This window comes from Dendrobates tinctorius, unplaced genomic scaffold (assembly GCF_039654945.1).
Source record: "Dendrobates tinctorius isolate UK_male_01 unplaced genomic scaffold, ASM3965494v1 ptg000008l, whole genome shotgun sequence".
NCBI lineage: Eukaryota > Metazoa > Chordata > Amphibia > Anura > Dendrobatidae > Dendrobates > Dendrobates tinctorius.
In genome coordinates, this window is record NW_027361676.1 from 28,727,875 (window position 1) to 28,755,332 (window position 27,458).

Genomic DNA, 27,458 nt, shown 5'->3' on the forward strand with positions numbered 1-27,458 from the left:
TCTGTGCTAAAGTAATTGGAGATCCATGACTTGTTCATTTTGATGAAAGCTAGGTGGTGTACACTTATAGGGGATAGTCAGATGCTCTTAGATGTCAGGACACCACCAGCAGCGCTGAAGACATTTTATAAGAGATTACTGGCTGCCGGCCATGACAAACAGTTGACAGTCCGAAAATCTGAGATCTTGCTATCCCTCTGCATCCTTCGCTTCCACCTCTTCCTCTGTAACCATCACCTCTACATGCAGACTATTGAAAGTGTGCTCCAGCATGTAGATGATCAGAATAATGGTGAGGATTATGGCATCATCAACGCTAACCATCTTAGTAGCCATTTCAAAACTGTGCAGAAGGGTGCAGAGGTTTTTCTTCTGTGCCCACTACGCAAGTGTGATTTGCACCACATCCGTACTGTGCTGGCCAAGACTATGCAAAAGGACATACTGCACGAAGGCTCATCATTGCTGACACAGTCACTGCAGCATGTGGAATTCTACAGTGTCAGAACATCACAAATTAAATGGTTAACCAGTAGCTGAAAGACCTCTGAAGCGATGACCTGTGGGGTGCGATCGGTGAAAGTGAGCACACGATTGTGCTTTCTGCTGCAGAGCATCCAGGCCGGGATAGTGGTGGAGAAATTGCAGTACCACCATGTTAAGGATGTGAGCCATGCAAGGCACATGTGAGGTTTCTCCTAGCATAGGGCTGCCACCAGGTTCATACCATTATTGCACATGGCCTTCCAGATTCAGTGGAGCCATTGCTCTAACTCAGCCTAGATAGCTGTCCATAACTCTTGAGCTGTGTGACTGCGATCTCCAAGTCATATTAATTTGAACTCTGCCTAATTGCAGTGAACTGTGACTGTGCAGCATGGAGGTGGGGGGATTCTATCAGCACTGTTGAAATGCTTGTCTGATTAAGGTTGAGGGCGCAGGCTAAGGCCCTAGAGGAAATATAAGAGCCAGAAGAAGTCGAGTAAGTGTTAGGTACAGAATTTTGTCCCTCAAGCCTTGGGCATTCAAAGACTTGTAGAGCAGCCCCTTGACTGCCTGCCCCCACAGCTACAAGAGTCATCCAGTGCGCAGTCAGTGTACTGTAATGCCCCCGCCAATGTTTGCTTGCCCAGGTGTCAGTAGTGAAATGCACCCTGGCAGACAGATTTTTTCAGGGAATGGGTGATGCTGTCTGTGACATGCTGATGTAGCGCAGGCACAGCTTTCGTAGAGAAGTAATGGCGACTGGGCAGCTGGTACTGGGGGCTGAGACAACTATGAACTTTCTAAAACTTCTGTACCCACCAGGCGGAAAGGTAACATTTCCATGACCAACAGATTGGAAATGGAGGAAACATACTTTTATGCAACCACAACTGCGGGACCGAGGGCTGGCTGCTGTGCTGAGAGAGGGTGGAGTACAGAGAACAGGACAAACTGCTGGACTGCGAGTGAGGTGCAGGCAGAGATGTTATGGTGGATTGATAAAGATGTGTTGTGCTATGTGACACAAAAACAGCAGTCGTGTCCATCTCCTTAACCATTGATGAGCTCACAATTACCCTGACTGTAGGGGGTAAACAAGTGGCGTTTCTTCAGCAGGAGACCTGTTTGAGAAGACTTGGCATGGTGATGGAGGAGGAAGAAGCAGCAGATGTGGCTGATGTGATGGTCGGTGGATGGTGAGACCCGCTCGCCAACATTGTACTGAGATTCACACACTAATGCACGATAATCGCGCATTTGCTGGTTCATGCATGTAGTTGTCAAATTATTGCAATTTTTTCTAGTTAGTTTTTTCTTGCAAGTTTGGCACGCAATGTGATTTGGGTCATACTTTTCAGTCTCAAAAAGGTCCAGGCTAGGCAACACTTGCCGCCCCTGCGAACTGCACACTCGCAATCGATGCTGGTCGCAGCCAGAGTTGAGGCTGAGGATACAGTGCTTGTCATGGTTGCATCACTTTGTGTCTCTTGTGGGAAGCTGCAATGTAAACTCCTCATCTTCCTCATCGTCCACCTCCCCTGCTGAGCTACTCAGTTGCATACCTCTGGGTTCACACCAAGTGGGATCTACAATCACATCTTGATTTTCTTTTTTCTTATACTCCTCACCCTGAGAATCACCCCCTCCTCTTTCTGCACTGACACCACAGTACAGTCCACTTGTACCTCTGGTAACGTCTTGTGACCATGGTCTGGCTTCTGCACACACCCTACTTGGTCAGGCCCCGGATACAACATGAAAAAATTTTGAGCTTCGGTGAAGTTGCTTTCTCCTGTGGATTCTTCGGAGAAAACCTCTGATGTCCATGGAATAGAATGTGTGAACAGCTCTGCAGAATGGCATATCTATGGTTCCCCTCATTCAGTTGGGCATTTGGAAATTTGTGATGCAGGGGGAAGCAAGGGTGATTGGGGTGCCACCTCTGAGAATTGTACTGTGTGTGATGTTAAGATGGAGGAAGAGGAGAAGAGGCCACTTGCTGCAGCACATTGGAGCAGATGCTCTTTCTGAGCCTCATCTACAAGATGTACCGTTGAGGGGCTGCCAAAGAAAGCTGTCATGATCCAGGACGGGATTTTGCTTTGACCCGTCCTGGTTAGACTATGGGTTAATTGTGCTGCCTCTCTCTGGCAGCAGGAGGCTATTTAGTGCTCACTGGACCTGGGTCCGGTGTCAGTTATACTCCTGCCCTCGGCTGAGTTAAGTGACCTCTTGTATACGTGTGCCTTGTGCCTGATAACTTGCTTGCTTATTCGGTTGTGATCTGGTTCTGTCCCTGTTACGAGTTCTGCCTGACCCTCTTGTACTGCGCTACCTCTCGTGTATGACTCTCTGCTTGTGACCCGACTCCTCTCTGCTCGTCCCCTTGGTACCGCACCGCCCTCTTGTGTATGACCTTTGGCTCTGTCTGACTACCCGTCTGTTTGTCCCTCTGTACCTCGTTTGCCTGTACTGCTGTGACCTCTGTTTTGCCTGACTCTGAGTTGTTGTGTGGTGTCCTGTCCTATCTGAATACAGGACGCTAAGCCCCGCCCCCTTGCTGTCACATGACCATAGGTCCCATGCAGACTATTCAGTTTCAGTGTCCGCAGGTCCTATGCCTCTTTACTTTCCAGCGCTGACTGGACCCTGACACTATTAGCCTGAAGCACGCATGGTCACCTCTGCTGCCCACTCCACAGGTATCTTTTAGCACTGCTTCTGTACTCAGGACACGAGCACTGGCTCTATGAGCAAGTGCAGTGCGGTGTCTCTGACAAAAGCAAGTCGAGTAGCCAATCCAGCAACGTATATTGACAGTGGTCTTTGGATAGGACGAGACAGTGACATTAACACCTAACCTACGTACATGTCGAACACCAAGCCTATTGCCCCTTCCACCATGACCTCACTTTTTCCCATTCATGTTGCATGTACCTTTCCCCTCTTGTAACCTGCTGTTTCACAACCTTAGGCCCACAGCTGTCAGTCACCTGTCACTAAATAAACATTCACTATTTATTTTCTTTGATAGTTGCCTGAACCATGCTGTTATACCTAGGCCTAATGATTTTTAAGTGTAAATCTGTTCTTCTGATTTGTTTTTGAACCATCGTTTTATTACAAACTATTTGAATTATCTAATTGGGACTCCTGGCTGCACCCTAATATTAGGCCTAACGAATTTTAAGTGGAAATCTGGTCATCTGATTTGTTTCTGAACCACAGTTTTATCACAAACTATTTGGACTATCCAATTATTTGGATTATTTGGATTATCCAATATTAGGCCTAGCAATTTGTAAATGGAAATATGGCCTTCTTATTTGTCACTGTTTCCTCACAAATTATATGGATTAGCTAGTTGGGCCTTCTCGCTGCACCCCAATTTTAGGCCTAATGATTTTAAGCAGAAATCTGGCCTTCTAATTTGTTAATGACACTCAGTTTTATCACAAATGAAATGAATTAGCTCATTAGGTTCCTGGCTGCAACTAAATATTAGGCCTAACGATTTTTAATTGAAAATCTGTCCTTTTGATTTGTCAGTGAAACAGTTTTATCACAAACGATTTGGATTAGCTAATTGGGCCTTCTCGCTTCACCCCAATATTAGGCCTAATGATTTTTAAGTGGAAATCTGGCCTTCTGATTTGTGTCTGAAACACAGTTTTATCACAAATGGTTTGGCTCAGCCTATTGGGCCTCCTCGCTACACCACAATATTAAGCCTAATGATTTTTAAGTGAAAATCTGGCTGTCACGATATATATAGCGACCCAACGGGGGAGTCGGTCAGCAGATGGCACGACACACACATAACGGGATGGAAATGGGGAGAGGAAGGTTTTACTCATAGGGAAATGAGGGAAGGTCACCACCTGAGCTCAAACCTGAGCCTTTCCCTGCACTCCCCTAACACCCAAAGTAGGTCCTTCCCTCCACCACCATCAGGAACCTTGTCCTTTGCTGTCACCTAGCACTGCTGTGGCTAGTGCACTGGCTGGCAAGGGTGCTAGCTTCACCACTGCAGATAGAACAACAGAGGGGACAGTGACAAACACGAGGCAGATGAGGAAAAAACACTGCACATAGTTTCAAGACTCGGTTGCCAAGTTCCACACTGCAGATGACACCGAAACAGGACTCCAAACTCCAGAAGTAGCTGATACAAGAGAGCTGCAACTGCATGGCTGGTCTCCATAGAATAACTCTATCACCAATAGTCAGCTGATGCATCAAGTGACCATTTAAAGTATAGTGGGAGTGGTCACCACCCACATCAGCTGACATAACAACTCTGCAGTTGCAACAGATTGCCAGTGAGGGAAGCTGAAATTAACCCCCGCTGGTCCTGAAAACAAAAAAGCTACATTTAAAACATAGTGGAACCAGAGCTGCCACAAATCCAAAAATGGATCATGACAGTACCCCCTTTCAATGAGGGGCCTCTGGACTCTAAACACCAGACCTCACCAGAAACTACATATGGTGAGGATGCCTCAATCCAAAAAGATTCACCTCTGCAGTCACATGATCCTCAGGTTTACGGCAAACACAGCCCAATGGAGATGGCAATAATGTAGGTTCTCGAGGCAGAATATATTGTGTCCCTGCATTACTGGGGTAACTCCAGCTGCAATGTCCCTGGGCTGAAAATGGCTGACACCTGATATGGCCCAATTACCCTAGAACTGGAGGCCCTAGTTGCATACCTGATGTTTTTGGTGGACACCCACACGTACTCATTCACACACAGGTTCAGACCTGAATGTTCTATGCATGAATTTGCTAAAGGATGGTGAACTCTTTGAGGAACTGACAACAGTGGCATCCCCCTGTGTCAACAAATTCATACCCTCACTACATACAGAGAGAACCACCACCCTCCCCTGATCCCTCCTCTTGAGAGGACACTGAGGCTCAGGGTTTACTTGTGATGATTGAATCCTGCCCCTGCTCCCCAGTAGCACCTTAGCTGCTTCCAGCAGAGAAGAAAGGGCAGATTTAAGAAGGATGGCAGAGGCAGTAGCTCTCAGGTGGCAGTCCTTACAAGACTGGTCCCAACTGACTACTTCACTGGACTGCCAATTTATGATCGGGTTGTGTTTCTTCAGCCAGGGAAGGCCTAGGATGATAGGAGTTTGCATACCCTCCAAGACGTAGCACAACAGGGATTCCTCATGATCCATTGTAGCTACTTTTTTCTATATCCTCTGCTTTTCAAAAATGTACCTGAACATTCTTTTTAAGCAAGAGGACCAATAACTGGATAACTGGATTTTTAGCCCCTTAATGACTGTTGATACGCCTTTTAATGAGTAGTGATACAGACAAGGCGTGCACTCTGTGGATATGAGGTAGGTGCAAGCTGAACCTGGAACTTAGTCCAGACAGTCATCCAGTGAAGAGAAAGCAGCTGCACTCTGGGAAATTTTGATTTTCAATGCAAAAATGTTTTATTTATTTATTTTAATTATTGAAGACACCACAGGGGAATAGTGCGTTGAGGTAACGTTTCGACCCTATGTCGGGTCTTTTTCAAACCTCACTAGAAGAGACACATAAAGATAGACATTAGGATATATACAGTGATAATCACAAAAATGTACAAACTCTGTAGAGGTTTAAACAGATATACATATTTACACAATTACATATTTACACTATATACAAAATCATCATATACAGGATCGTTGTGTGCAAAATCATTATAGAACAAAATTGTACAAATCAATCAGTTAGCCCATAGGATGTTGGAGTTAGATCCAGTAAATATTGATTGAAGCAGCTGTGGAGCTGGGTTACGGCGAGGCCGGCATAATAGAGCAAATCACATAAATGCAACATAATCAGGCAGTGCAAGCATGGAGACTGACCTTAAATCACAAGAGAAAAAGAAGCAATCACGGCAGTATGAATGTGTAGGAGGGGCTGAAAAAGGAGGAAACAAACAAGAGGTTTGGACCAGTATAGGACACTGCAGTAGGGAAAAGAAAGGGGGTAGGAGGGACAGAGGAGAGGCATACCTAAAGTGCCATATGTAGAAGTCCGGTCTGGCAGGGACCAGGCAGAGGACCTGAGATGAGCTGAGGGGACAGGCAATGCAAGAGTTAACAGCATGAAAGCATTCTAAAGTAGCTCACAGTGCAACACTGCCGCAGGACATACCTGGAAGCGTGGGGCAGCTAGCGCCGTCTGTGGTGTAGTGTGCAGGCACTGGTGGTCAGTGAGTTAAAGTAGCCTGGAGACCGGAAGTCAGTGGGAGTGTCTGAGGTGTGCTACTGTGTGGGAAACATCAGTGGTGTGTACTGAAGCGAGGCTTGTAGCGCTGTTGGTGGGGGCGCCTGCGCTGTGTGCTGAAGGTAGAAACTACAAGGAGAAGACAAGACATAAACAAAAGTGTGCCTGGCGTCTGCGTAGTAGCACTGGGGGAAGGGAGGGGGAGAGAAAGAGGAAGGAGTGTCAGGCTGAGCCATGGAGAAAGGTGGATGAGGAGAGAGGAGTGAAGGAGGGCATAGCACAAGGAGGGAGAAGAGATAGGGAGATGGAGAAAAAGTAATAGAGGAGTGGGAGGAGAACATTAAAAGAAGGAATTAATGAATGAGGAAAAAAATGGATGAAATGGATGAAATGGATCAAAGGGATTGACAAGGAAATAAAATAGAATGTAATAATTCTGAAAAAATGAAAAACGGGAAATAAAAATGAAAAATTGAGGGAAATAAAAATGAAAAATTGCTGAAGGAATTGAAAGAATGAAAAGAAACAAAGAAAAAAATGAAAAAATAAAAAATAATAAAGAAATAGAAAAAAATTATAAAATAAATAATAATAATAACCAAAAATTGAAATGGTAATAGGACAAATGGGGAAAAAAAAAAAAAATTGGATTAGAAAAATATCAGTACTTACCCTGATGGGTGTAAAATGTAAGGGTCAGGGTGCCTGAAAAATTAGGGAGAGTTAGTGTACAGAGGGAGCGAAGGTCAGCATGCTATACACAGACCTGCGAATATAAAGTTCACATTTTACGTATGCAAAAGAATCAGACAACAAGCAGGCAAGCAAGAAGCCAGTGCTATTACTTATTTAAGAACCATATCTAGTTCCCTGTTAAGGCCCTTGGGAGATAAGGTCTGTAAGGTATAAATCCAAAAGGATTCCCTTTCTCTTAGGCGTTTAATGTGGTCACCACCCCGTCGTGATTTTTCGACCTGTTCCAATATTTGGAAGCGTAATTGAGAAACCGAGTGGTTAGTGGCTATGAAGTGATGGGGAAGAGGAAGCCATGTCTTTTTGCATCTAATGGTCGATTTGTGGCTTGCTATACGGTCACGGATGTGTTGTGTCGTTTCACCGACATAAAGTAAACCACATGGGCATTTTACCACGTATACAACGTTGTTGGACTCACAGGTGAAGAAACCTTTTATGGTATACTATTTGCCAGAATGTGGGTGGGTGATAGTGCTAGATTTAATAACATTCGAGCAGCATGCACATCCCAAACAGGGAAATGTGCCATTTCTCTCAGTGTTGAGGAAAGTTTGTCTGGGGACCCGGGTAAAACTGCCCAAGTCGGCTTTAACGATCCTGTCTCGAATATTGTGAGGTCTTCTTTTGCACATTAATGGTGGAGTCTTAAATGCCTCGACCTGCGGATATGACCGTGCGAGCATTGGCCAGTGTTTTTGGATGATGTTATAGACTTTAGGCATGATGGGGTGGTGGGTGTGGACGAAGGGAATACGTTCAGGTTTGGATTGAACAGATTGTTTAGGTACCGGGTTGAGAGCCAAAGTTTTTTCTTTATTGAGGAGATTTTGAGGGTAATGGCGAGCCGAAAATTTTTTTGACATTTCATCAAGACGTTCCGGCAGAAGCTGTGGGTTTGATACTATGCGTGTCACACGTTTAAACTGTGAGCGGGGCAAGCTATGTTTGATGGAAGTAGGATGGCAACTGTCATTGTGGAGTAAACTGTTGGAGTCAGTGGGCTTTGAAAAGATGTCAGTGGAGAGGTGACCACTGGCTTCTCTTATGACAAAGGTGTCAAGAAATGAAATTTGTGATGAGCTACAGTTCAATGTGAACTGGTGTTAAGTGAAGGCGACCAGGGTGTCATGAGGACCTGTCCATAGACAAAAAATATCGTCTATGAAGCGAAGCCAACAGATGTTATGCTGTCTAAATAGGGTGTCTTCATAGATGAAAGCACGTTCGAAGGCGTCCATATATATGTTAGCGTACGCAGGCGCTACATTTGCGCCCATTGCGATGCCTTGAATCTGTAGGAAGAATTGGTCACCGAAAAGGAAAAAATTCTCGTGCAAAATCAGAGATAGAAAATCAAGACACATTTGTTAAGAATTTCCAGTGAGGTCAGACTGCTCAAGGAGGTCACCAACTGCTTTTATACCTAGATCATGCTGGATAGAGGTATAGAGGCTTTTAACATCAAAGGTGACGAGGAGACACTCAGAAGGGATATGAGGTAGCTGTTTAAGAGTTTGAAAAAAGTGACCTGTGTCGAGAACGAATGACCTCATGGTTTTAGTGAATGGCATAAGTACTTTTTCAAGAAAAATAGAGATGGGGCCAAGATAGAATTGGTGGAAGCGACAATTGGTCTGCCAGGGGGATTGGTGAGGGATTTGTGTATTTTGGGAAGAGTATAGATGACAGGGGTCACAGGATGCTGATTAGATAAAAATGTGACTGTCTTAGAGTCAATGGTGTTAAGTAATAAGTATTTCCTCAAGAGTATGTCAATTTTATTCCTAATACCTATGGTAGGGTCAGAGGGAATTTTCTTGTAGGTGGATGTATCAGATAGTTGCCTGAGAATTTCGGTGATATAATCTGTGGTGCTCTGTATAACAATAGCCCCACCCTTGTCCGCTGGTTTTATAACGATTTTCTTGTTATTTTTAAGGGACTGAAGGGCCTGCTTCTCAAGGGGGGAGAAATTGCTATAGGTCGGTAAATGCCCAGAATGATGTTGGTCGAGGAGCATGTTGATCTCCTTATGAACAAGATCAACATAGGCCTCAGTGGCATGGTAGTTTTGAGGGGGCTTGAAGTTACTCTTATTCCGTAGACCAAAGTTAATGATACTTAATTCAGGAATGGGGTTCTCCACTGGTGCAGGAACCCTATTCCTGGTTGAGTCTTGAGGAGATCCAAAGTGGGTCTTGAGCCGCTGGTTGCGGTAAAAGAATCGTAGGTCTTGGGACAACCTGAATTTGTCCCATGGGGTGTTGGACAGAAGGACAAGCCCCGCTGGAGGACAGCCAATTCAGCGAGGTTGAGCATGTAGGAAGAAATGTTCATCACCGAGTTGGGGGCCTTACCTGGGACCTCGTAGTCATGCGGTCTGCGTTGTTTCTGGGCGGCCCTCCGAATCGGTCTCCTCCGGGTCGGGTATTGGTTCGCGTATTTTGGTGCTTTGCTAAAAAACGATTTTGTGAGTAGCTGTTGGTGGAACTGTCGCTGTCGGTACTGAGTGATCCCTGGTGACGATATCCAGGTGTTCGTCTGTTGCTGGAGGTAGCAGAGTCGTTCCATCGATATACCCGACCTAGAGAGTAATCCTCGGAGTCTCTATGAAACTTAAAACGTTTCTTGTCTTGTAGGTATTTACGATGCTCTTCTATTGCCTTGTCGGTTTTGGCCTTCAGGGCGCTCCAATCTGCTGCGGAAAGAGATGTGGACAATTGTTCCTCAAAAGCTGTCAGCTTCTGTTCAGACTCCTCGATAGCTGTTTGAAGGAATTCAACGGTGAGCAAAATAATGTCCAAGGAACATTTATTTAAGATTTTTTGGAACTTTTCACAGTATTCAGGTTTCTCAGAAAAAAGCGTGGGTCTCAAGTGGCACCTCAGGCCACGTGGAATCCTGCTTAGCCTATGGTACTGAGCTAGTGTAACTGAGTGTAGATCAAATGATGTCAGTCTCTTCCGTTCTCGCTCGTAATCCTTTGTGCGGAGTTCATGAGCTGGAGTCTTGAGGAAGTCTCCTGGTTTAGTCACTTTCGAGAGGATTCTCGAGGCTGCTCCTTCATCAAAAGCGAATGTTTCAGAAGACATCTAAGGCACAGCCTGGCTTCAGTACACACCACTGATGTTTCCCACACAGTAGCACACCTCAGACACTCCCACTGACTTCCGGTCTCCAGGCTACTTTAACTCACTGACCACCAGTGCCTGCACACTACACCACAGACGGCGCTAGCTGCCCCACGCTTCCAGGTATGTCCTGCGGCAGTGCTGCACTGTGAGCTACTTTAGAATGCTTTCATGCTGTTAACTCTTGCATTGCCTGTCCCCTCAGCTCATCTCAGGACCTCTGCCTGGTCCCTGCCAGACCGGACTTCTACATATGGCACTTTAGGTATGCCTCTCCTCTGTCCCTCCTACCCCCTTTCTTTTCCCTACTGCAGTGTCCTATACTGGTCCAAACCTCTTGTTTGTTTCCTCCTTTTTCAGCCCCTCCTGCACATTCGTACTGCCGTGATTGCTTCTTTTTCTCTTGTGATTTAAGGTCAGTCTCCATGCTTGCACTGCCTGATTATGTTACATTTATGTGATTTGCTCTATTATGCCGGCCTCGCCGTAACCCAGCTCCACAGCTGCTTCAATCAATATTTACTGGATCTAACTCCAACATCCTATGGGCTAACTGATTGATTTGTACAATTTTGTTCTATAATGATTTTGCACACTACGATCCTGTATATGATGATTTTGTATATAGTGTAAATATGTAATTGTGTAAATATGTATATCTGTTTAAACCTCTACAGAGTTTGTCATTTTTGTGATTATCACTGTATATATCCTAATGTCTATCTTTATGTGTCTCTTCTAGTGAGGTTTGAAAAAGACCCGACATAGGGTCGAAACGTTACCTCAATGCACTATTCCCCTGTGGTGTCTTCAATAATATAAAAAAAAAAAATGTTTGCATTGAAAATCAAAATTTCCCAGAGTGCAGCTGTTTTCTCTTCACTGATACGCCTTTTAATGGCGGCAATTAAGGGTTCTTATGCCTCAGCTCATCTTTTTAATGGCACTGAAAAATAAGTGTATAGCGCCCCCATAGTCAAAGGGTTAGGTTTGTGGTTAGGGTTGGGATTAGGGTTAGGGGTGTGTTAGGGTTAGGGTTGGAGTTAGAATTGAGGAGTTCCACTGTTTAGGTATATCAGGGGGTCTCCAAACATGACATGGCTCCACCATTGATTCCAGCCAATTTTGCATTTAAAAAGCCAAACAGTGCTCCCTCCCTTCTGAGCCATGCCATGGTCCCAAACAGTGGCTTTCACCCACATATGGGGAATGAACGTAATTAAGAGAAATTGCACAAAAAATATTGTGGTCCATTTTCTCATGGTATCCTTGTGAAAATAAAAAAAAATGGTTCCAAAGTAAACTTTTTGTGAAAAAAAGTAAAATGTTCATTTTTTCCTTCCTCATTGCTTTAGCTCTCATGAAGCACCTGAAGGGTTAATAAACTTCTTGAATGTGGTTTTGTGCACCTTGAGGGGTGCAGTTTTTAGAATGATGTCACTTTTGGGTATTTTCTGTTATATTGACTCCCTAAAACTCACTTCAAATGTGAGGAAGTCCCTGAAAAAATGGTTTTGTAAATTTTGTTGCAAAAATTAGAAATAGCTGGTCAACTTTGAACCCTTATAACATCCTAACAAAAAAAAATTATGCTTCTAAAATGGTGCTGATGTAAAGTTGGCATGTGGTAAATGTTTTTTATTAACTATTTTGTGTGACACTACTCTCTGATTTAAGGGTACAAAAAAGTAAAGTTTGAAAATTGCAAAATTTTCAAAATTTTTTGCCAAATTTCTGTTTTTTCATAAATAAATGCAAGTTATATCGAAGAAATTTTATCACTATCATGAAGCACAATATGTCATGAAAAAACAATCTCAGAATCAGTGAGATATGTTGAAGCGCTCTAGAGCTATAACTTCATAAAATGACAGTGGTCAGAATTGGAAAAATTGGCTTGGCCATTAAGAACCAAATTGGCTCTGTCACTAAGGGGTTAAATATATGCCAATTTCACTTTTAAACATTTAATTTTAATTAACTGTGAGACAAAGCAAAAATAATTAATCAAAAGATTTGGAATATTGTTGGATGATTGCTCTCCCTAATGTGTTCCTTTATTGTCTTCTAATGTCTTGCATATTAAACTCCTTATTAATATCAGTCACAAGTTTTTCCCCAATGTCTTTATCATGCTTATGTTGTAAGAAGCATTTTTTTAAATCATTTTCAATAGTGTGATAGAATCATTGTGATAATTATCATTTTTGTTTATATGCTTACATAACTTTTCTTGGGTGTTTTATCTAAGATACCCCTTCCCTTTTCATTTGTATCCTTCGATCTTTCGTGGGCAGGACTTTTATTCATATTTACTTAGCAATGTTTAGTTATACTTGTTTGTTATCTAATTATTTATTCCTAATAGAGATGTGGAAATAAATTAGAGTAGAACTGAATTTTACCATAACCTGTTATTGCTAAAATGAAGATTTTTTGTAATTCTCTTCTGTGCAGATTCAGCGAAATGGTGGTCACCTCACAAAGTTAAAAATATCCTTATACTTACCTTAACTTTGACCTCTCTGGCCCCTCTGCTGCTAACCATTACCCATCCGGTCCTCATTGTATCTTCTGATTAACGCTGTTTGTGTTGTAATCCCCAGGCTTCTCACAGTGAACCAAGACTTCCTGCTCTGATGAAGCCTAGAATGTTTCTGTGCATGCGCGCTCAAGATCATGGCACATGTCATGACGATATTTTTCCATAATTTTCTGCGTGCTTGCGCAGAACCCTCCTGAGCTTCATCAGAGCTGAGAATCCCTGCTTACTGTGAGAGGCATTAGAGTTACTTTCAAGGTGCATGCCGAAGATCAGAAGATATGACAATGACCTTACCATTGAGGTGAGGAGTGGAGAAGCTGGAGAAGTGAGTGGTGAGATGACAATAATTATTTTAACACATATACCTGTGTGCTGCAGTCATTAGCAGAGTCCACACATTTTGGGTATGTCCATTGTTAGTCATACTTACAGATGAAATGTTTCTGCAAATATTTATAAAACAATTTGACCAATGGGTATAAAGGAAGAAAGACATAATCAGAAAGTGAAACAAATTAGATGCAATAGGTACAGCAGAGTCAAACAAGCAAATTAGATAACTATTGTCAAGAGTTTGTTAAAGAATTATAAAAAAAAAGATTTGTGCTGTGTAAGATTATACCTATAGACCTACCAAGACAGAAGATGCTAAATTGGTGTTCTGTATCCACCCTTTTCTCTTTTGATTTGTAAAAATTATTGATAAATACATGTGCAAAGCAGCTGTATATTGCATGTGTTACTTAAACAATTATGTCCCTGATTTATTCTATTAACCGTCCAAGATCTTTCAGATATGTTTTTATGTTTACCTCATTTATTGGTAAAAATGATCAATGTACACCAAGACTTACCTAGTTAAACGTCTATAATATTTCATAAAGTCCAGTGTAGAAACAGGAAAGGCTATTTTGTTAAAGAAAAGCTTTAAAATTATGGGATTGAAAAGTATGAAGGTAAATACATGAGAGAATAAAACATTTAATGTTTCACAGATTTCATTCTCAGATTCTCTTTTCTTTTTTGAGTATTGAAGAGAAACTGGTAAAAAGGTTGATCTTAGCTGACAAATTTATTCCATTGCATTCGCTAAGTGAATAAAATGTAAATGAAAAATTAAAATCACGTCAAGCTGCATGTCAACCTTACATTGGCCAAATCAAGGTTTAATGAACAAGGCCTTTTGTGGTTGTAAAGTTGTACTTTTGGCAATTCATCTTGATTCTTTGTGCAAGAATAACTCTACTTTTAACTTAGTCCATTCCCCAATGGATTTCTGTCAAAATAGATGAAATACTGTATAACTCTATTTAACCAAAGAGTAATTGTAATTCACTGTCTTCATTTTATACATGTGTATGTTCCTCTCTCTGATTGGCGTAGCATGTATTAAAAACAGCATAATATAACTCCCAATTACTGGTACCAGTGAATTGCCATAGTAGCCACATTCTTAAAAATGGCTTCCTAGCCAACCAAGTAAGAATGTCAATGTCAGGGCCCAATAGACTGCTTGCTATTTTATACTGGAATAAACAATATATTCTATTACAGACGTGTTGTAGGTTAATATATGAACAATTAGAGAAAAGCCACTTAAAGTTCCCTTCTGGGATTTAAACAAAAGATAAAGTAAAACAAATAAAATTGTTTAGAAAAAAATAAAATAAAATCAGGTCTCTAATTTAGGGTCTGATTAATTTTGACGTCTGGTCACTCATAAGAAAAAGCCATCACAGTGAAGTGAACCAGGTAAAGAGGAAAATTAAACAGAATACATACTATTAAAGGGTTTTCAACTGCCAGTCTCTAGATACTACCAAGCTGTTCATAAGCAAGTGTAAAAATTTGGTGAAGGTTGATACCTTTTATCATCCACACACCATTGTTTCGCAATCAAGCAGAATATGACATGTCAAAAGGGCTATCTAACTTATATTTAAAAAAAATACTTACAGATGCAATAAGAAAAAATAAATAGAGAAGAAAATAAGCAGTATCCATTCATTATTTCCCTTTATAATCCAGTGCTGACATGCCAGCACTTTATTTTTTCTCTTGGTAGATCCCTATTATGTTATTATGTCTCTTCTGTATGTTAATATTCTGCTATTTTTAGTTTTGTATTTATCATTTTATATTGCCATTGATTTAATTTAATTATTTCTTAAACAATGAGGTTTGAATAATTTTCTGCAATGAGCTCAAGATGAATCATGATTACTCTTTTTTTAAATGTCATATTTAATAATTTGTGGGTTATAATGCACTTCCAACCTACAATGGGAATTATTTATCAGACACTGCAGAAGAAAGTCAGCGATAACAAATATATTTTTCCTTGCAGCAACTTAAGTGCAAGATTATTTGAGTTTCTTTAGCAGGTGAGAAGGGTAATTGAATTTTTGAAGCTACTGCCTATTTTGTACAGGCAAAAAGTTCTGTTTACAGCCTTAATTTTTAAATAGTCATCACTACTGCTCCTATTCCCCAAAAGAACTCATGCAACATTGTATACCCCATCCTTTCTTATACACACAGAGTGCTGCTACCTTATATTCTCCCGTTCCATCAATTCACGCTTCCACCTTCTGCTTTTCCCTCTCCTAACCAAAAGGAGCTTCTGATTTTTCCTGTTTTTCAGCCCCTTGCCCTGACATATTTCTTCCTACTTTTGACTCCCCTAACCATCAGACAAAGCACATGCTATCTTGTGAACTCTCCACATAGACATAAATAGTCCCACTCCCTCTTCCAACAGCCCATGCTGTAAGGATTGGCGTGCAGCAGGGCTTCATTTTATAATTAAAGGGGTCATACAGGTTTGCGTGGCTGCAGGCTTCAGAATTCTCACTTCGCATGCCCTGCACACTTTTAGGATTCTGCTCTCCACAAGTATGCAAATTATATACCTCTGGCCACTTTCTGACTAGACATGTCTGGCCCCCTCATTTCATTTTCATTGGGTGAGGTCACGCATGTCTAGTCGGCACATGACCACATGTATGCAAACCATTGGCATGAGAGAATCTTGACAGTGTGAAGTGTGTGCTGTGAGAATTCAAAAGTCTGCAGTCACATAGAATGACTGCAGAGTCATCACAAACTTAGACAAACCCTTTAATGCTCCTAACATAATAAACATATGAGCATTAGTCAGTATCACAAAAAAGTTAACATCCAGGTACCTTATAGATGATTTTAAACAATCCAACATGCCATCAGCTCTTCAACATGGAGCCAAGGTCAAGAAACTCAACTATGCATGAAAACATAGGAACTGGGATGCAGAAAATGGCATAAGGTGCTCTGGTCTGATGAGTTCAAATTTTAAATATTAGCACGTTTGTTTGCTGACTAAAGGCCTCAAGAATTATACAATAATTAGCGTCTGCAGGGAAAAATGAAACATGGTGGATCTTCTTTGCAAGTTTTGGGCAGCATTTCAACAATTGGATTTGGAAACCAGACAGCTACTACTAAGACAACCCTTTTTTAAATGCTATATTCCTCAGTGAAAAATAAAAATAAAAGTTGTTTTCTGTTAGGATTATTTAGTATTTACCCACTATTAATTATCCAGGTGTTTAACAGGAATACCACACTCCTTACCTATAATGTTAGATGCTTGAATAATCCCAAGAAAAAGTTTATTATATGGAAGGAGATCAAAAATAGCCGAGCTGATGTAACTTACCTATAGGAAACTAAATTTAGTAAACCTAACCATCCAAAATTCCATCATAAAGATTTTCCACATATCTTTGAAGCACTCAATACAGAGAAAAAAAGGCTGGAATAGCCATGATCATAAAAAATTCTGTTTCATTTGAGCTAGTAGAGGAACTAGGTGATGATTTGTGGTGATATCACATTTTTAGTCTGTCATCTCAACAATCGCCTTTGCACTATTGCTAATGTCTATGACCCCAATAAAAGACCCTTTCAAATTCCTAGACAAACTAATAAAAAAAATACAGTGGGTAATGAAAGTATTCAAACCCCTTTAAATTTTTCACTCTTTGTTTCATTGCAGCCATTTGGTAAATACAAAAAAAGTTTATTTTTTTTGTCATTAATCTACACTCTGCACCCCATCTTGACTGAAAAAAGCAGAAATGTTGCAATTTTATTAAGAAAGAAAAACTGAAATATCACATGGTCATAAATGTTCAGACCCTTTGCTCAGTATTGAGTAGAAGCACCCTTTTGAGTAGTACAGCCATGTGTCTTCTTGGGATAGATGCAACAAGTTTTTAACACCTGGATTTGGTACCATTCTACCTTGAAGATCTTCTCCAGTTCCGTCAGGTTGGATGGTGAACGTTGGTGGACAGCTATTTTCTAGTCTCTCCAGAGATGCTCAATTAGGTTAGGTCAGGGCCCTGGCTGGGCCTGTCAAGAATGGTCACAGAGTAGTTCTGAAGCCACTCCTTTGTTTTTTTAGCTGTGTGTTCATTGGCTTTTTGGAAGGTGAACCTTTGGCAAAGTCTGAGGTCCAAAGCACTCTGGAAGAGATTTTCATTCAGGATATCTGTGTACTTGGCCGCATTCATATTTCCTTCAATTGCAACCAGTCGTCCTGTCCCTGCAGCTGAAAAACACCCCCCTAGTATGATGCTACTATCACTATGTTTCACTGTTGGTATTGTATTGGGCAAGTGATGAGCAGTGCCTTTATTTCTCCACACATACCACTTATAATTATCACCAAAAAGTTCTATCTTTGTCTCATCAGACCAGAGAATCTTATTTCTCATAGTCTGGGAGTCCTTCATGTGTTTTTTAGCAAACTCAGTGTGGGTCACTCTTGGGTCACTTTGCCATAATCGCCCGACTGGTGGAGGGCTGCAGTGATAGTTGACTTTGTGGAACTTTCTCGGATCTCCCTACTGCATCTGTGGAGCTCAGCCACAGTAATCTTGGGGTTCTTCTTTACTTCTCTCACCAAGGCTCTTCTCCCATGATTGCTCAGTTTGGCTGGATGGCCAGGTCTAGGAAGACTTATGGTGGTCCCAAACTTCTTCCATTTAAGGATTATGGAGGCCACTGTGCTCTTAGGAACCTTTAGGAACCTTAAGTATAGCAGAAATTCTTTTGTAACCTTGGCAGAGCTGTGCCTTGCCACAATTCTGTCTCTGAGCTCTTTGGCCAGTTCCTTTGACCTTATGATTCTCATTCTCATGAACAGCATGTGACTTAAATATGAGTGTCTGACCAAAGGGTCTGAATACTTATGACCATGTGATATTTCAGTTTTTCTTTTTTAATAAATTTGCAAAAATGTCTTGGTTTCTATTTTTTTCAGTCAAGATGGGGTGCAGAGTGTATATTAATGAGAAAAAAATGAAGTTTTTGAATTTACCAAATGGCTGCAATGAAACAAAGAGTAAACAATTTAAAGGGGTCTGAACACTTTCCGTAAAGAGCGAACTGATTCTTCTTGGTGACTTTAACATGGTCCCAGATGGACATATCGACTCATCTACCAAAAGACACATTTCTCCATGTTTAAACCCTTGGCTAGAAAAAAATAAATTTTTTGATGTCTTCCACTGCATGAACACATCTTCCAGGGAATACACTAATTTTTCGGATGTTTATTAGTTCTCATCCAGAATTGATCTGATCTTGACTGATGCTTTCTCTGTTTCTAAGTTTTAGGAGATTTCTATTTTACATAGATCCATCTCTGACCATTCCCCTGTTTTAGGAAGAATCTCACTAGGCCCACCCATACAAAACAAACAGTTATGGAGGTGTAACTCCACTCTTTTACAAATTCCTTCTTGGAGAACCGAAATTGAAACTACTATCAAACACTTTTTCGTCGACAACTTTTCTGACAAAATCAGTTCATTTCATGTATGGAACGCACACAAAATGGTTGTCAGTGGTGTTCTGATGAAAATCTCTTCTTTTCATAAAAGGAAACAAAGAGAAATAATTATATCACTCCAGCTCTCAATAAAAATAAATGAAGACTCACAATTGAGTCTTGCTTCCCCATCGTCCAAGTACAACAAGAAATACTGTCTCTTAGATAAAAACTCAAAAAAGAACTCTTTTCTTCTTATGACTCATACAAAAAACTTGTAAATTTAAATCATACTGTTCCCTCAACAAACCGAGCAGATTTATGTCTCAAAAAATAAAACACACGAGAACTAAATGAAGAATTGACAAAATTCTATCCCAAACAGGAGATATTAAATTTCACCCTAAAGATATTGCAGGTATCTTCATCGAGTACTACTCTAATTTATATAACTTTGACTTAGATCCCACCATTAGTACTCCAAGCGAAGAATCTATTAACAAATTTCTCTCAAAAATTAATCTCCCAAAATTAAAACAATCTGATCTGGATTCCATAACTCTTCCCTTTTCCTCTGAAAAAGTTCTATTAACAATACAAAAATAAAAATCCATGAAATCTCCTGGCCTCGACGGTTTCAATAATGAATATTAGGCTATGGCCACACTATCAGTATTTAGTCAGTATTTCACATTAGTATTTGTAAACTAAAACCCGGAGTGGGTCAAACATGCAGAATTGGTGCACTTGTTTCCATTATACCTTGTCTTCTGATTGTTCCTCACCAGGTTTTGGCTTACAAATGCTGAGAAAAAATACTGAACAAATACTGATAGTGTGACTGTAGCCTTACAAAAACTTTGGTGAACTACTAGCCCCGCATTTTACAGAGATATTTAATTTGGCATCGGCTTAGGTATCTTTTCCATCAGAAATGCTGGAAGCTAATGTTATTTTGACCCATAAACCAAGGGAGATCTGACTCAGGTAAAAAATTACAGACCAATCTCTTTAATCAATTCTGATATTAAAATTTATGCGAAGATCTTGGCAGGTAGACTAGAGGCTTTACTTCCTGGTCTAATTAATAATGATCAGTTAGGCTTGGTTCAGATTTGCGTTCAGGAGGGCTGCATATGGCTGCCTACTTCCTACTTTCTTCCACCCTGAAGTTCATCCTATGCTCCACCTACATCTGTATGCGTCCTGCATTTCCCTGCGTACCTATCTTTAACATTGGGTACGCAGGGACATGTGTTGTATGCGGATGCGTCCGCATGCGGCGATTTAACGTGTGTGGCAACGGCACAGACAATCCCTCCATAGGCGGAGCTTCATGGAGGAAGAAAGGGGAAGTAGGCAGCTATCCACAGCCCTCCTGAAAGCAAATTTGAACCTAACCTTAGGCTTTGTTTTAGGTCGCAAATCAACTGATGGAACCAGAAGATTCCTGAACATCATAAATAAAATCAACTCCTCAAATATTCCATCCATCCTCCTGGCCCTGGATGCAGAGAAAGCGTTTGATAGGATTAACTGGATCTATCTGAGGCTCTCACTTTCCAAATTCGGATTTGATAATCAGAGTTTAACTTCTATTTTTGCACTCTACTCTTCCCCAAGAGCTAAGATTTACGCTAATAACCACCTCTCGAACTCCATTAAAATATCCAATGGCACTAGACAGGGTTTCCCCTTGTCCCCTTTACTGTTTGCCTTGGCAATTGAACCTTTAGCTCAATCTATTAGGGACAATCCCTCTATTAAGGGGATGCTTACTTCAACCCGTAATTCCAAAATTGGACTCTTCACCCATGACCTGATTCTGTCATTAACAGATCCTGTTGATTCCATCAAATATTTGTTATTCACCCTGAAAACCTTTTCAGATGTCTCATATGTTAAAATTAATTCCAAAGAATCTCAGATTCTTCAATTTTACTTAAAATAATCTACCATTAATGACATTAAAAATATATCCTTATTTACCTGGGAAGATAACAAACTATCATATTTGGATATTACCCTTTCAAAAAATGTTAACTCTATCATCCCAATAAATATAGATAACATTACTAGATCAATCTCCAATGACCTTTCCACCTTTGGTAGCTCTGAATTGTCTTGGGTGGGATGAGCTATTGTAGTCAAATCATTTATCTTCCCTAAAATCTTCTACATTTTTAGGACTCTCCCAGTGATCATACCTCAATTCTACATCACCAAAACTCAAAATATGCTGAACGATTTCATTTGGAACCATAAAAAGCTAGGGCAACAAATATTCTATTTAAGAATAAGCTACATGGAGGTTTGGGTGTTCCTAACCTTTCTGCATACTACTTGGCTAATTTAATTAAACAAAGTAATTGCTGGTTCACACAGGAATCCATCCCTGCATGGTTGGATCTTGAATTAGAGCATAACAAATACTACCCATCAGGGATCTTCTATTCAAACATCTTCTTAATCCTAAGGTACAGGAACCAAAACACCTTATTTTTCAAGCCATCATATTAACCTGGAAGAAACTAGCTACATCTGCTAATAAAGTGAAAGAAATTGACCAAATCAAAAACCTCACTCTCTTGTCTGTTGATGCTACTTTCAACCACAAACTACACCCTTCAAAAATTTCATTACTTTTTCATGGAAAAATGCTCTACCTCCTAAGTTGTGCGATATCATTGAGAAAACCTCTTTACATAGCTCTTAAGAGCTTGGATACGCTTTAGCTAGCAATTTCCATCATAAATATGTTAAAAAATGGGATTATTAGGCCTCAATTTTCCACAAGATTTCTGTCTCTTCACCAAATCCACCTAAATATTGTTTGTCTCTTTCTTATACACAGTATGTGGTAATATGTGTGTAACAAATCCTACCTCATAATTTGTTTAGTTGATATAGTTATACTATTACATTGTTTATTTTGTTCATATTTCAGTGTAATTTCCCCCTATTTGATATGTTGTAACAAACTAAGTTCTCCCTATGGCTACTTTCACACATCAGGTTTTCGGCGTCAGGTGCGATCCAGCGTCGTGCCGGAATGCCGGATCCGGCAAATGTTTTGTAAAACCTGAAGTGCCGGATCCGGTTTTCTGCCGGATCCGTCTTGTTCTTGACAGACAAAACCGGATCCGTCTCATCCGGTTCATCCGTTTTTCTATCCGTTTTTCTATCCGTTTTTCGACGGATTACGCCGGATCCGGTTTTTAAAATTGACCCTTGTGGCCTTCCGAACGGGATTGGCTACTGGAAAACTAGATATAGCATGTTCCTACAGCCCTTCTTTGACAGGTTGTAGAGAAGAAAGTGCAGGTTGGAGAGAAGAGCAAGTTACTGGCAAAGATGGATGTTGTCATTGGAAATATTACCACTAGAAGTTCTGTGACGGTTTCAGGGACAATTTTCCACTATACTTTATGTCACCTCAAGGCAGAGTACACTGGGATGACAGAGTGTGAGAGATTTTTGCCCTAAACTTGTGTACCTTCTGGACCAACAGTATATACCTTTGCCAACCAAAGTTGGCTATCTTGTCATGGTCTTACTATTTTTACCTTTAGGCCACAGGTGTGTACCTGGTTGTGTTTTATGCAAAGTATTTCACCTTTTAACAAAAGTTGTGTACATTGGTAGGAAATCACCAACAATAAACACAACTTTTTCGGTGAAATACTTTGCTTCAAACACAACCAGGAACACAACTGTGGCAAAAAGCTAAAATTTACCCACAGTTATACCTGGTTTTGAATATCTTTTTACCTTTGAAATACCCTGTATTTAACCTTTTTTTAAAACATAGTTCACCGCAGAAAGAAATGACAGACAACCATTGTGAAACGATAATTTAACTTTTATTTAAATTTTTTTTTTTTTGTAAAATGTTTTTAAAGTGCAAAAAACTTTTTTAATAAAGGTTTTAAACCCAATGGGCATTTTTATTACAAAAAACACACATTACAATTCTGTGTACTGTGGGGTGGAAATACTGCTGGAGGGGCTGCGGGACACTTCGACACTGGGTGTGTGGAGAGAGGACTGGGATCGTAGTGGGGAAGGAACAGTTAGAGGTGAAGGTGTGGAATAAACTACAGAATGGGTGGACATGTGGGAAGCAGAAGAGGTGGTGGGTGGTGGAGTGGAGGGTTGGGCAGGGACTGTAGGAGCAGATGATGTTGATGGAAAGTTGTATGGGGAAGGAGTTTGGTACGGGGAAGGAGTTTGGTACGGGGAAGGAGATTGGTACGGGGCAGGTTGCTGGAAGTGGGGAGATGACTGGTACTGGGGAGGTTGCTGGTACTGGGCAGGTTGCTGGTATGTAGTAGGAGGGGGAGGATGGAAAGTGGCTGGAGGGGGTGCAGATGTAATAGGAGGGGGAGGATGGAAAGTGGCTGGAGGGGGTGCAGGTGGAGGAACTACAGTGGTGGGAGGTGGAGGTTGGGAGGTAACCTGCTGTAGAGCACCGTGGCACGAATGCATTACATGCATCTGCTGGGTAGGAGATAGTGTTGCCATGCGCTCCACAACAGACCTGAAAAAGGTGTGGTTTGGCGAAGATCTTGCTTCTGAATGCATGGTTTGCAGAAGTGTCTTCACCTCCAGAATGCTGGAGTTGATCTGCTGAAAGCCTGCGGAGATTTGCTCTGACAAGACTTTGAGACAGTTCTGGAAAGATGCATTCAGATGCAATAACTCTTGCGCATAACTCTTTTCCTGACCCCTCTGCCGCTGCCGCTCAGTACCCGCAGGTGTACTAGAGGCGACAGGGGCAGAAGGGTGGGGTAAAGGGAAAGCGATCTCCTCACCAGCAGCTTCATGTAATGTAGGCGGCCACGATGCTCCTGTGCTGGTGGATGGGACAGATGGGTCGAATGTGTGGGAAGGCTGGGAAGGTGCAGATGTACCGGGGCGGTCGAAGTGTCCCTCGGTGCCGGTCTCCTCAGGGATCGCCTCAGAAGGGTCCAATCGTGCAGGCTCCCGAGTGCTGCTCACCGTGCTGTGGAATAAAGAGAAAAAAAAACAATTAAAATACTGACATGGTATGGCCCTGGCTGAAAAAAAAAAGTTACATCTAACATTTTTTTTCACATGTGGTGTGTGATATTTACCTTCTGGTGAGCATTGTTTCCCAGAGGAACGACAGGGCTTGTGCGTACTTGTACTTGCTCCTGCGTCCTCCAGATCCACTCGGGGCCCGCATCTCTTTATTGAACTCCTTCTTGAAACGATCCCTCACAGACCGCCACCGATTCACAATTCTGTTCCCTGAAACGAGAAAGGAGTGGTTAGTATACAACATCAGTGTTTCACAAACTCCAGTCCTCATGGTCCCCAGGGGTCATGTTTTCAGGATTTCCATAGTAAATAGAAATCCTGAACACATGATCCGTGGGGACCACGAGGACTGGAGTTCGGGAAACACTGGTTTACATCAAGCAACCGTTACTGTATATACTTACGCTCTTTAATCTGGGCCCGAGCTTCGAGGTCCTCCCAGCGGCCCACAAGGAGAGAACAGATTTCCTCCCAGAGTCGTCGGGTAATGATCAGGTCAGCGTGGCGGCGGTCAGCCATATTCCAGAGCGGCTCCCTTTCTCTGACGAGATCGATGAGGCGGTCCACATCAATCCCTCCATCCTCACCGTCAGAGTCGGGAGCACGCTGTGAAGGCTGTTAAAGAAAAAGACAAAAATAACATAATTAGCCTCCACAAAAGAAATGAAATAAAAAGTGCAAAAAAACAAAGCAAAAATATTTATACTTACACGCTGGTGACCGCCGCGTTGCTGTCGCCGACGACCCTGGGAGGCACTGCGAGGACCTCTTGGCAGAGCACCAGATTGGGAAGACTAGAGAAGAAAACAAAAAATGTTATGTCTTTGGATGTAGGCATTTGTTTGCTGTGTGTGGTCTGCAGAACATTGTTTTCTATGTGTTGTGTGTAGTGTGATGTTGTGTTTCTGCGTTTGATGCAAAAAACTTACGAATTGTGAGCCCACTCCAGGTGTCTGTCCACCCCTTCCTTCTTCTTCTGGGAGCTCCTCTTCATCTTGTGATTCCTGTTTTGAAATAAAAGGCAATGAATAGACATATATTACAGAGATGATGGATTTTGGAAATAAAAACTTACCGTCAAACGCTGACGATGCGAGGGAGGGCTCCCAGAAGAAGATGTGCTGTCCTGCTGATGGCCAGACTCCATGGCTGTGGGTATTGCTGCTGCCAGTGATGCCATTTCTGCTGCTGCTGCTGCTGCATCTCTTTGGCGGCTGTTGAATAAAGAGAAACAAAGGGCCAATGAATATCTTGATATTCCATGGCCCTAGTTTGGAGGAATGGGGGATTTGATAATTACCGTCTCTCATCTGCTTCTGGACTCCCCTCCCGTTCAGCATGCTGCTCCATTTGGGGTGGTGCTGATGGTGCTGCTGCTGCAGATGTCTGCTGCCTTCTCCTGCTCCTGGTTCTTGGCTTGGGTGGCATGTTGGGTGTGGCTGAGGGTCCCATTGTCTTGCTTTTATATATCTCCTGTGGGCAGAGCTACTGAGCATGCTCAGACCAAAAAAACCGGATCCGGCCACCGGATCCGGCTTTCGCCAGATCCGGCGCATTGCGGCGCTCATAGGCTTTCATTGTGTGAAAAAGCCGGACGCGCCGGATCCGGCGGGTACGGCTTTTTCGCCGGAGACAAAAAACGTTACAGTAGACGTTTTTTCCAGACGCCGGATCGCGACACATTGCGACACATTGCCGGATCCGGCGAAAACCGGATGAAACGCATGGCCATCCGGCACGATCCGGCGCAAATGCAAGTCAATGGGGGGAAACCGGATCCGGCATTGCATTTCGCCGGATCCGGTTTCTGTAAAAAGCGCCGGATCGCGCCTGACGGCGAAAACCTGATGTGTGAAAGAGGCCGCTGTTTCCCAACGTCCCCATTTCCCTTTTTCCTCTCACCCTCTCTGTTAATAAACAAACCCCTCAATTCCTATCCTACCTACCCCTTTTCACTTACCTCTCCCCCTTGTTAATTATAAAAATTATTGGAAAGGAAAAATAAAAATAACAGAGTCTCACCTACTGTACACCATTCAAATGATGTCAGCGCTAGGTCTTCCAGCACTTGGTGACATTATTACACCACGTGAGCGCTGCAGCAAATCAGTTGCCATTAACACACTTCAGTTCTCATACATCTCTAATACATCCACGCTTAATCTAAAGGAATTAATCACAAGTTGTTTGAATTTTTGGGTACCAGAAAATTTCTGAAAATTAAAAGCAAAGTTGATTCTCAGCTGGTCGATCCATGTCCTCAACGCTAAGAAATATATGTAGATATCTATCATGCAAAACTATCAGGGAGGAACTGAATGGCTCCAAATTTCTTCTGTAACAGGACATTTAATGTCATTAAGATCTATCCTCTTTGTAAAGAAGGACCTGGAAGTGATCATGTGGCTTCCACAGAGCCCTGATTTCGGCATTAAGTAAGTGTGAGATTTCATGAAGAGCCAGAAGCCAGAAGAATTTTCACAAACCTACATACACAGAAGATCAATGGTTAGTTCTCCAAGATTTTTGGAACAACCTCCCTGTTGAGATGCTTCAAAAACTATTGCAAGTGTGACTAGAAGAATTGTTGCTGTTTTGAAGGCAAAGTGTGGTCACACCAAATATTGCTTTCACTTAGATTTCTCTTTTGTTCATTCACTTGGCATTTTGCTAATTGTTAAAAATAACCTATTAACACTTCTATTTTTTAAGCACACTATTACTTTAGAGCATTTTCCCAGATGTGCCCAAAACTCTTGGACAGTATTGTTTTTATAAACCAACTAGCTTAAGTCACACTCACTTTTTTGTGAAGTCATGCCTATTTTTCAGTAAGCCACTTATCCTTGCCAAGAAACGCATTCAAAGGCCACGATTCATCAAGAGGAGTGATTTTCTTGCTGGTCTTGGAGAGCGGACGTTTAGGAGTTAGGAGTTACCATTCAACTCAGCAAAAATCTCACTTCAGTCTCTGATTGGAGTAAGATTTCTGGCGTAGAGAGAACACCAGCGCTCATCATGTATTAGACAAGTTGTGGAATCACGCCCCCCATGCACCTGTCTGACACCGGCTCTGCCCATTTAAGTGGAGCTTGGAAAAGTAGACATGAAAATGCCAAAAGTGGTAACATTTTTGCACAAATCAAAATTACGCAAAAAATGTGACGTTTCAAACAAATTTACATCAGAATTCTGCTTAAATTGCTTTGATGAATCAGGGACATGTAACTGAGATGTTACGTGTTGTCAACAAAATTTCATCAGCTGACATGTGCCTCTAACAGGCAAGGATGGAACCGCAACCGCAGGTCCCTAATGTGTTGACATTTCAACCAAGGGTCTACAGGAGAACCCTGTGGTTGTCATTGCCGATCAGCTGAGCTCCGTCCCGTGGCTGGCGCCCTGCTACATGTAC

The 27,458-nt window shown here is 41.8% G+C and overlaps 1 long non-coding RNA gene across 2 annotated transcripts in view; it reads right to left on the minus strand.

Annotated features, from left to right (window-relative positions):
• LOC141089496 (uncharacterized) overlaps positions 1-6,933 on the minus strand; it is a 30,854-nt gene extending 23,921 nt beyond the window's left edge. For both annotated transcript variants that reach the window (XR_012232307.1, XR_012232306.1), the window contains exons 1-3: positions 6,658-6,933; positions 6,516-6,575; positions 6,366-6,420 (exon numbers count right to left, since the gene is read on the minus strand). This is a non-coding gene — a long non-coding RNA (uncharacterized lncRNA). The remainder of the gene's footprint in view (positions 1-6,365; positions 6,421-6,515; positions 6,576-6,657) is intronic.
• Positions 6,934-27,458: the final 20,525 nt, after the last annotated feature.